This window comes from Sus scrofa, chromosome 7 (genome assembly GCF_054392235.1).
Source record: "Sus scrofa isolate SSC_HxYL_T2T_F1_AM1 chromosome 7, Sscrofa_HxYL_maternal_Yorkshire_Landrace_v2.0, whole genome shotgun sequence".
NCBI lineage: Eukaryota > Metazoa > Chordata > Mammalia > Artiodactyla > Suidae > Sus > Sus scrofa.
The window spans coordinates 2,517,535-2,528,711 of NC_139389.1; the positions used below are offsets into that span (position 1 = coordinate 2,517,535).

General features: G+C 52.5%; 1 long non-coding RNA gene across 1 annotated transcript; it reads right to left on the reverse strand.

The window, feature by feature from the left end:
• Positions 1-952: 952 nt before the first annotated feature.
• On the reverse strand, positions 953-11,177 carry LOC106507192 (uncharacterized). The gene is made up of 5 exons (XR_014809521.1): positions 10,936-11,177; positions 10,046-10,102; positions 9,499-9,664; positions 1,925-3,463; positions 953-1,869 (listed from the first exon to the last, which is right to left on the reverse strand). It is a non-coding gene; the product is annotated as an uncharacterized LOC106507192 (long non-coding RNA).

An 11,177-nucleotide genomic window follows, 5' to 3' on the forward strand; every position in this document is an offset into this window, starting at 1 on the left:
TTTAATAGGGTACTAAGAGTCCTAGCGAGAGCAACTAGGCAAGAAAAAGAAATAAAAAGCATCCACTTCAGAAAGGAAGTAATAAAATTGTCTCTGTTTGCAGATGACATGATCTTATACATAAAAATTCTAAAAACTCCACCAAAAACCCTGTTAGAGCTAATTAAAAAATCCATTGAAGTTGCAGCATGTAAAATCAACATACAAAACTTTCATTTCTACACGCAAAGAGCAATTAATAAATCTTCTATTTACAATAGCAGCAAAAACAATCAAATGCTTAGGAATAAATTTAACCAAGGAGGTGAAAGACCTGTACTCTGAAAACTATAAGACACTAATGGAAGAAGCTGAAGAAAGCACAAATAAACAAAACGATATCCCGTGTTCTTGGTTTAGAAGAATAACTACTGTTAAAACATCCATACTGCTGAAAGCAATCTATGGATTCAACACAGTCTCTATCAAAATTCCCAAAGCATTTTTCACAGAAACAGAAAACACAATCCTAAAATTCTTATGGAATTCTTTTGCTCTCAAATGGCCAAAGCAATTTTGAGAAAGAAGAGATAAGCTGGAGGTATCATACTTCTTGGTTTCAAAATATATTGCAAAGTTACAGTACTCAAAACTGTACAGTACTAGCATAAAAGTGGGTACAGAAACCCATGGACTGGAATAGAGAGTCCAGAAAGCAAAAGCCACTCAGTTTGGTCACCTAGTCCTTGACAAAGGCACCGAGAACATACAAGAGGTTAAGGATAATCTCTTCAATAAAGTGTTGAGAAAATGGAATGAACGAATGAAAAAAAAGAGTGAAACTAGACCCCTGTTTTAAACCACTCCTGAAAATTCACTTGAAATGGATTAAAACCTCACACATAAAGCCTGAAACCATATAACTCCTAGAAAAAAAAATAGGAGAAAATCTCCTTGACATTGGTCTTGGCAATTTTTTTTAAGTTATTTATTTGACTTTTTTTTTTTTTCCTTTATGGCTGCCCATGGCATAGAGAGTTCCCCGGCCAGGGATCAGATCCAAGCTGCAGCCGCAGCCTAAGTCACAGTTCATCATAACGCCAGATCCTTAACCCACTGAGCAAAGGGACTGAACCTGCATCCTCATGGACAGTATGTTGGGTTTTTCACATAGTGAACCACAGTGGGAACTCTGGCAATTATTTTTTTATGACATGACACCAAAAGCACCAAAATCACAGGCAACAAAAGCAAAAATAAACACATGGAACCACCTCAGACTAAGAAACTATTGTACATCAAAGGAAACCATCAGCAAAATGAAAAGGCAACTTATGGAAGAGGAGAAAATATTTGCAAACCACACATTTGGTAAAGGATTAATATTCAAAATATAGAGGGAACCCATTGCAATTCAACAGCAAAACCAACCAAACAAAACCCCACAAATAACCTAATTAAAAAATGGACAGAGCAGTAGTTCTTTCGTGATGCAGCAGGTTAAGGATCTGCCCGAATCAGCTTGGGTTGCTGCGTGGTGCTGGTTCAATTGCTGGCTCAGAAACGTCTGCATGCTGTGGGTATAGCCAAAAGGTGGGGGGCGGGGGGGGGCCGAGCATCTGAATAGACATTTTTCCCAAGAAGACATTCAAAGGACCAACAGGTACATGAAAAGGTGCTCGACATCACTAATCATCAGGGAAATGCAAGTCGAAACCACAATGAGATAGCACCTCACACGTGCTAGGATGGCTCTGCCAAAATACAAGAGACAAACGTTGGCAAAGACGTAAGGAGAAGGGGACACTTATACCTTGTGGGTGGGAATGTGAACGGGTGCAGCCACTATGGAAAACAGTATGGAGGTTCCTTAAGAAATTAAAGATGGAACTACACTAAGATTTAGCCATCTCCCTTCTGGGTATGTATCCAAAGGAAATAAAACCAGCATCTTGAAGAGCTGTCTGCATTCCCATGTTTACTGCCTCATTGCTCACAATAGCCCAGATAATGGAAGCAACTGTCCATTGATGGATGAATGGATAAAGGACATGTATGCACAATGGAATATTATTCAGTCATCAAAAAGAAGGAAATGCTGCCATTTGCAACAACATGTATCAACCTGGAGGACTCTGTGCTAAGTGAAATAAGCCAGACACGGAAACACAAACACTGTATGGCATCACTTACATGTGGAAGGAAAAAAACCGTTGACCCCCCTGTGGCCACGCCCCTCATGGCCCCCAAATCTGTGGGTACGAGCAGAGACTAGGGATTGTCCATTATCATTCATTCTTCTCTTCCTTAATGACAGGATCCGCATTTTAAATTTGGGCACAGAATTATCTGAAATAGAGGCTACATAGCCCAGCATCCCTCGTCACTAGGTTCAGGCCAAGGGACTAATTTTATCCAAGAGATTTAAGAATCAGTGTCCTGTAAGTGCTCTCAGGAACCTGTCCTAACGGAGACAGGATGTTCTCTTTGTCCCCTTTTGCTCTGAGCCAAGTTCCGTCCTGCTTCCTGGAACTCTGAGGTGAAGGGCTGGAGTTCCAGCAGCCTCCCTGGACCACGAGGATGGGTGCTGCCCCCTAGGGATGGAGCACGGGTCGCTGGCCTGGGGTCAGGACTCTCGATGACTCCGTGCTTCGCCACACTGGCCCTGGCTTGCTGATCCCCAGCCTTTGACACGAGGGAGCGAGGAACCACGAGCTTGTTTCAGCCACTGTAACTGCGGGTCTCCGTGGCTTTCAGCCAAAATGAATCTCAGCTGACAAATCACGAGGCCCAGGAGACCAGAAGAAGCAGCCAGAGAGCGTTCACAGGGGTGCTTCAGGGTCACGGAAACCAGGAAGGCAGCGTTTCAGAGGAGAGGTGGCCCACAGCGTGGAAGAGGCTGAGGCCAGAGGACAAAGCGCTGCGTCTGATGGCTCAGAGGTCACTGGTGGTTTTGAGTAAACACCATCCCACTCTAAGTGTAAAGAAGCCGTCGGAAAAGCCTCCTCGAGGCATCTGCAAACACTCGGACTTGCATCTTGGGCTCTGGAGAGAAAATTCTTGCCGCCTCGCCTTGTCTGCATAGACTGGGTGGGCTTCCGGGGAATTAGCGCGGTCGCAGTCATGAGGGTGGGGGTGGGGGTGGAGGGGGGCTGGTCACGTTGCTGAAATCTCGGCTGCCTCTGTCCACTGAGGCCAAATAGAAACACGGAGTCAGAGTTGGAGGAAACAGAGAAAGTAGCTCTAATGGCAAAGAGGGGACACAGCAGGCTAGCGCCTCCAGGACTGTGCCCCCTGCAGGGGGCTGTGAGGCATCTTAGGGTGTCAGGGAGCAGGGCAGGCTCAGCTCGTGGACATTTTCCTGATGGGTGGGTGGTGAGGTCACTGGGAATCGGCAGCAGCATCCTGGTTCCAGCCGGTCTGGGGTCTCCGTGCTGGCGGGCAGCGCACAGGTGACGTCTCCCAGCCCTGGGGGCTTCAGCGCCTGCAAATCAGATCCAAGGACACGGCTCAGAATATGATCTATAGTCTTTGAAGAAGAACTGACTAGAGGTCCGTGACTTTGTTGAATGGCTAAACTATCATTATTCTGTCTTGCTTGACGGTTTTCCTTTTTTCTCTGTGTTTTCTCACTCCTCTGATCAAATTGATTCTTTGACAAGAGTTTTCCTCTGGATGAAAAGGCAGGTGGGGACATGAGTGGGGTCCACCCTGGGGAGGCCTCGAGGGGTCCTGCTCGGTTACATTCAGGTCACTCCAGCCCAGTCCAGTGGTCAGATCTCAGCCTAAAGCCCCCACCCCAGAGGGCCCCCCCAGAGGCCCTGCAGCTCCTGGCTTTCCCTCTGCACTTCCCAAGGCCACTGTCTGCTCTTCAAAGCCTCCTTAGCTCTGTGAGGCTATGGATCCTGGCTGGCTGTTTGCTGTGTCTTTGGGGCCCAGCCGAGCGTCTGGCCAAGAACAGGAGCTTGGCTCATTTGGGGAGCTTCCTCCTTGTGGACCTGGAGCCGACAGCTTGGTCCTGCTTCATCTGCTCCTTGCGCCCGTGGGGAGGCTTTGTGAAGTTGCTTCCTTTCTTGGCTTCTCAAGGCGCTTTCATCTTTAAAATTGGAGGTGAAGGAGAGAGAGGAGAAAGTGGGGTTCGGGGACAACGGTGCCTGCGGGGGCGGTGTCTCACTTAATCCCACTGACTCGCTAGGGCACGGGGGTTGGGGGAGTGTCGGCAGAGACGTGTGGGGCTTCGGGTCTTTCAGAACCTGGAGGAGTGAAAGAGGCTCCTGAAGGGCCCCCAGGGAGCCTTCCAGATCGCAGGTGCTCTGACAGGTGTCCTGGCTCAGCACGTGCTAGGGCATCATTTGGATACAGGGGAAATGCAGCATCCCACTACTCGCAGCAGGACCTCTGTCTCCCCCCTCCCCCAGTCATTGCTTCCCCAGCACGTGGGGTGCTCCCAGCTCTGTGCCTTGTCAGGGGGCCCCCTCCTGGGTGTCCCCTCTTTTCCCCGTCCCTGCCTTGCAAATGCTTCCCATCCTCAGAGTAAATGCTTCCTCCGGAAAGCCTTCCGTGGGAGCCCCGCAGGCACACACCTTCCTCCCCTGCACTCCAGCAGCGCCTACTACCCAGAGTTCCCTTGGCAACCAGCACATTCTGGCTTGTGCCGTATTTTCAGGTGGACGGTCAAGCTTCCTGAAAAGGATGCTGCCTGGGGCTTCTGGGTGGCCCTTGGGCACCAGCGGATCACCTGCAAAGTTGATCTCAGTGAAGAGCTGTTGGTTGACTGATTGTGGCCTCCTGTTTCATAGCCAGGCTCTCCTTTAGCTGACGTAGAAAGAAGACACACCCCCACACCCACACCCACACCCACACCCACACACCCACACCCACACCCACACACACACACACACGCCCGCAGCAAGCCCCCACCCCAGTGATGGTGCCTTCCCGCGTCTCATCTTGGACTGTCAAATACACACGACGCAAGGTGCAGTGGGGCCCTTTATTTTCCTTTCTGGAAAAATCCACAGCCTGCTGTGGTCGTAACTTATAAACTGGAATATGGGTCATTACAAGTGAGATGCATGTAATTGCTGAGCCTCCAGCTTTAAATAAGCACATGAATGTCAGCGCCTCTTTTCACCGGATCTTCTGACGTGTCGGAAGTGAGCTGAGACCTCATTGAAATGTGAGCCACACTCGGGCCTCCAAGGCCCATCCATCCAGAAGGTGGGGCTGGAGAGGACGCAGGGCTAGGGCCTCCGGGAAGCGCACCTGCTTGGGGGGATGGTTGGAAGGCTGTATGTTCTTGGTCAGAAGAGTGGCGGCATCACCACACGGAGCTGCGACATGGCCTCGAAGCTGCCCTTCTGTCCTGGCTGTTGTTGGAGGCCCCTGGCTGAGGACAGTGGGGACAGGCCGGTGGGGACAGTAACCTCCTCTGGTGACGAAGTTGTACGTTTCTTTCTTTTTGTTTTTCTTTTTAAGGCTGCACCTATGGCCTATGGAAGGTCCCAGGCTAGGGGTTGAATCAGAGCTGCAGCTGCCAGTCTATACCACAGCCACAGCAACGCAGGATCTGAGCCGCGTCTGCGACCTACACCACAGCTCACGGCAACGCCGGATCCTTAACCCATGGAGCAAGGCCAGGGAGGGAACCTGCATCCTCGCAGACACTGTGTTGGGTTCTTAACCCGCTGAGGCACAACAGGAACTCCTGAAGCTGAGCATTTCATCGTCAAACACTCCTTTTGCAACTGTAGTGACAGCATCAGTCTGGATTTTCCAGAGGAACAGAAACCAGAACACGTGCGGATATGTGCATGGGGAGGGGGGTGAGGCGGTGGCGAAGAGGGAGAGTTACTGTAGGGATTTGCTCGCACAGCTACGGGGGCCGAGAAGCTCCACAGTGCGCGGCCGTGACCCTGGAGATCCAGGACGGCCCGCGGTGTAACCTGATGCTTTGACTCCCCGGCCCTGGTCAAGGCCCGAGAACCAGGCGGCTGCAGGTGTGGGTCCTGACGGTGACCCAGAGCCAGAGCCCCAGTGTCCCAGCAGCAGAGGACGGCGTCCCAGCGCAGGACGAGAGTGAATTCACCGCTCCTTTGCCTCCCTGCTAGGTGATGGCCACTCAGCGGAGTTGATGTGTAGAACCCACCATCGCAGGGACAGTCCCAACAGCCGCTCCTCACAGCATCAGGGCTGATTTTAAGCATCTTGGCCAAGTCAGACACTCGGCCCCTTGCGTCCCGCCTCGGCCTGTCCAGAGGCCGCGGTAGCTGCACGTTCCGTGGCAGCGGGGGTGGCACAGGCAAAGGCGGCTGTAACCAAGGTCTCGGACACACCCTGGAACGTGTCAGTGCCCCAGCTGGTGCCAGCCCACCGGCCACGATGGCCCTGTTAGTGCCGAAAAGGCGGCCGTCTCCTTCCTGGGGGCAGGCTGGGCTCTGGGCCGGGCTACACCTCCTCCGTGTTTGGAACTGTTAGGTTCACATCGTGTCCTACAGAGTCATGGGCGGAAAATCCTAGGGCTTTCGTTATTGAGCGCTTTCTCGCTAAAGCAGGTTAGTCAGAAATTACCGATGATTCAAATATCAGACCCCATTTAAGGGAAAGCTTCACAGGGCGAGTCGTCCTGGTTGAAAGGAAGGGAAGCAACTCTCTTCTGATCAAGAATAACCTGAGAATGGGAACCACTGGGTTTCTGGATAGCGCTGCTCTGAGCGGACGGCGGGGGTGTGCTTCCCTTTTTTATCTGCACGTGGAATAAAAAAACCTTCCAGAACCATCGCTGGTCACAGCCATGTTGGGAGGTCCGTGAAGGCAGCACGTGCCCGTTATTCGGAACAAGTCGGGGACCTTCCCAGCTGAGGGGCGTTCCCAGGATGCAAGAAAACTGTTTGCAAAGGTTTTTGCCACAGCAAACCACTGTGGGTCTAATATGGAAAAACCGGCCGTGATTTAGATGGCTGCAGCCTGCTGAAATCAACACGCGATAAATGAGGCTGTGACTGAGACTGGTCAATGGCTTGCTTGCTTGTCTGTTTTTGATTTTCTTGATCCTTTTATCTCTCCATGGACAGTTAGGTTGTTTCCAACATCTTGGCTCCTGTGAGGAGCGCGGCAATAAACGTGCGAATGCGGCTACTGACTTCATTTCCTTTGGTAAATACCCAGAAGGGGGAATGCTGGATCATATGGTGGTTCTATTTTTTTATTTTTTATTTTATGGCTGCACCTGAGGCATATGGACGTTTCTGGGCCAGGGGCTGAATTAGAGCTGCTGCTGAGGCCTAGGCCACAGCTTCTGAAACACCGGATCCAAGCTGCCTCTGCAACCTACACCAGCGCTTGTGGCAACGCGGGATCCTCAACCCACTGAGCAAGGCCAGGGATGGAACCTGAATCCTCATGGACCCTAAGTCAGGTCCTCAACCCAGTGTGCAACAATGGGAACTCCTGGTGGTTCTGGGGTTAATTTCTTGAGGCCCCTCTTCTCTGTCTTCCACAGTGGCTGTACTAATTCACAGCCCCCCAACAGGGCACGATGGTTCCCTTCTCCCCACACGCGTGATCAGAAGACAGACTAGCCCAGAGAAGCAGAAGCGCTTCCAGGCGAAGAGTGAGAAAGCGTCGGAGAGGGTGCGTGGAGGCTGAGAGGCTGGAAGGGTGTCAGGGCCGAGGTCCGGCACCCACGGCCAGAACCCCACCCCCACGCTCCGCCAGAGCCCCCCTCGGGCCACTCCCTCACCCCCCACCCCTCATCTGGAGCTCCCAAACCAGACCCGAGCTTACAAAGCTTCACACCCCCGCCCGCCCGCAGGTCCCCATAAGCAGTGGCGTTGTCCTGTTTTGGTGTCTGGGGCGTGGGGGAAGCTTGACTGCTTTTCTCGTTTTGTTTTCAGCTGGAATATCATTACGCAGTGCTGCCAGGTGAGGGGCCGGTTTTCTCTCTCAGCTGAGACCGTGTCTGTATCCATGAGCCACACACACCCTCAGCCCTTCGTGCTCCTGATCCGTCACAGGCCGCGCTGGGCCGACGGGAGGAGTTACATGAACCCTGCAGGGAGCGGCGGAGGTTCCCAGGCCGTCGTGCCCTCTGCTGAAATACCTCCTCACCTGCTGGTTGGCCACGTACAGGCGGCCCTGGGAACCCTCTGGCTTCTCCCTCTTTGCATTACTCCTTGGAAAGAAGAGAACAACAAACTGGGGTGGGAGAATCTTCATGGGCCCGACGTCAGAGGTGGTTTTGTTTAAAGAGAAGAAAAATTAGGAAGCGTGGCATTACATGGGTCGAGAGGGGTGGAGAGGGCATTTGGGGGAAGGAACGAATGTCTGAAATTAATTTAACCCTTTTTTTGAAGGGGGACCCCATTGACTTTGAGGAGCTGATGAAACTGGATTCTTTTTTTTTTTTTCTTGCTATTTCTTGGGGCCGCTCCTGCGGCATATGGAGGTCCCCAGGCTAGGGGTCGAATCGGAGCTGTAGCCACCGGCCTGCGCCAGAGCCAGAGCAACGCGGGATCCGAACCACGTCTGCAACCTACAACACAGCTCACGGCAACGCCGGATCGTTAACCCACTGAGCAAGGGCAGGGATCGAACTCGCAACCTCATGGTTCCTAGTCGGATTCGTTAACCACTGCGCCACGACGGGAACTCCGAAACTGGATTCTTACCCAGATAAATGCACACAAGCAGGCATCACAAATTCTACAACACCCATGCGGGGCGCTGGGTCTCCCAGAAGCCCACCCACCACCTGGCAGGCTCAGAGAACACCAGAAACCCGGCCCCACTGGGACGGGGGGCTGAGAGCAGAGGCGGGAAGAGGAGTCTGGGCAGTCAGATACCAAGGCCAGGTTGGGGGTGGGGGTTCAGGGGTCATAACAGAATCCCCAGGTGGGTGCAGGACAACTGAATATCTGGGCAGGAGGCACACTGTAGCCAGGGATCCTGGGTTTAGACAAGTCCCGTTTTTTTTTTTTTTTTTTTTTTTTTTTTTTTGGCTTTTTAGGGCTGCACCGGCAGCATACAGGCTAGGGAGCGATTGGAGCTGCAGTGGCAGGCCTACACCACAGCCACAGCAATGTGGGATCCAAACCACGTCTGTGACCTACACCACAGCTCACAGCAATGCTGGATCGTTAACCCCATGAGCGAGGCCAGGGATGGAACCCGCATCCTCATGGATGCGAGTCGGGTTCATTACCACTGCACCACAATGGGAACTCCCCAGTTCATCTTTCTGGGCTTTAAGGGGCTCACCTGTAAAGTGGGGATGCTCTCAAGGTCAGCCTGAGGGCAGAGTGAGAACACGTAAGAGAAGGTGTTGTGTAAACCTTCTGGGTTATGGGAGAAAACAAGGTTTCGGGAGATCGACCAGGTTCTCCCGTGCCCAGGCTGCTTCCCCGCAGCCCTCTGCCACGGAGAGGGAGCATCTGACAGGGTTAGAGACCCTCGATCAGGCCCGGGGGCCGAGAGGGTCCGTGGACACAGGACAGAGCAAACCAGGCGGAAGGAACTTACCATTTGCGAAATGAGCGGTGAAACTCTCGCTAGATGGTTTTCCCACCCAGTGTGGGTGGGGAGCCTTGGGCGAGCTCGGGAGGATTGGGAGAAAGGCTCCAGCTGAAAGCCCCGCCTCTTCCACAGGTCTTTCTTCCCAAACCAAATGGTGCGTGAATTAGATTCTCTGTGAATGACAGAATATTAAAGTTTATAACCAAATCCAATTGATGTCTTATGCCTGGACCCCCTGCCCGAGTGTATCTACTGGGATCAGCTGACATGATCTCAACTATTGAGTCATGAAAAAGGTTTTGGCAAATGGTCTCAGACAAGGAATCAAGCCAGAAACAGCATTTGTCGGACCAGATGGGTTGGCTCACCCTTTGGACTGAAGAATTCACCTGTCTTTTGGAAAAAGGGCCTCGTGATCTATTAAATTGGCTGGGTTATATATCAGTGGGCACGTCTGCATGATCCAATATATAGAAGCTTCTGGGATGCTTCGGTTGGGAGCTCCAGGTTATCTATGAAGCTGGTCTTTTAGAGAAACGTAGTGCCAACCCACCTGAACACCCAGAGATGGGCTCTTTGGAAGAAGAGATGGGAAACTGGCCCATAACCACTGCGGGAGAAAAAAGACCTCATTAGAGGGTGAGACTATTAGGTGCAAGAGACAAGTGGGACATCGACTCTACAGGACAGAAAACAAGAGGTCGTCCGTGGCTTGGGGGCCACAGTGGGACCTCGGTGTCTTGACGGCCAAAGGTAACGCCCTAAATCGTCATTTGGATTCAAATGCTGGCTCTTCGCCCAACTTGGTGCGGCTCTTATGCTCATCCTTTAAAGTTCAGCCCAGTGTCACCTCCGCCACCTGAGCTGCTCTTCTGGCCCTGCCACCAGGCATGTCACATCACCCTGTTCCTTGGCCCCTTGTTTCCAGATGGAGTCAGTTGTTTAGGGTCCGCCTCCCTCCCACGGGGTTGGGGGAGGGGGCCTGTCTGCTTTGCTCAGGGCTGTGTGCTCAGCCCCCAGCACACATCTGACCCAGATTTGTCAGATGGATGAATCTATGGAGCTTCTGAAACACAGAAGCAAACGCAGACTCGCTTACCGGTTGGTAGAGTCCCAGCCCCATTACGCTACTCTGACAGGTCTCCTGGGTTCTGTGCCTGCGGGGTCTCCCTGGCTCCCACGCTGCTGTGTCCTAATTCAGGGCTTCCCTACACGTGGCCTCTGGAAAGTTCTGCCTGTGACCCCCGCTGGGTCAAGTGTCTATTTCCTATTCAGAAAACTACCCTCGGTCTGACTTTCAAGTTCCCTGAAATCCAGCCCAGGTTCCCGCACCTCTTTCTTTATGCACCTGTGATTCAATCAAATCACACACACACACCCCTTTTCCCTCCAGGGCCCGCAGCTGCCCACCTGCAAAGCCTCTGCCCAAGTGGCCCTCTTTACCTGCCCAAAGGCGAGCCAGCTTTTAGGACCCAACTCATTCTCTTCTCCGGAAAGCTTGGCCCGGTTTCACTAAACGGAAAGGACCCCTGCTTCTCTCCACTTTCCTGACACCTTTGTGATCCTCTCTTCCTGCAGGAAACCCCGAACAGGAATGTCTGGCCTCTTGCCTGACGGGGGCCTGGGAGGACGGGGACCAGGTCCCAGCCAACCTTGCCCTCCACGGAGCTCTGGGCACCGAGACT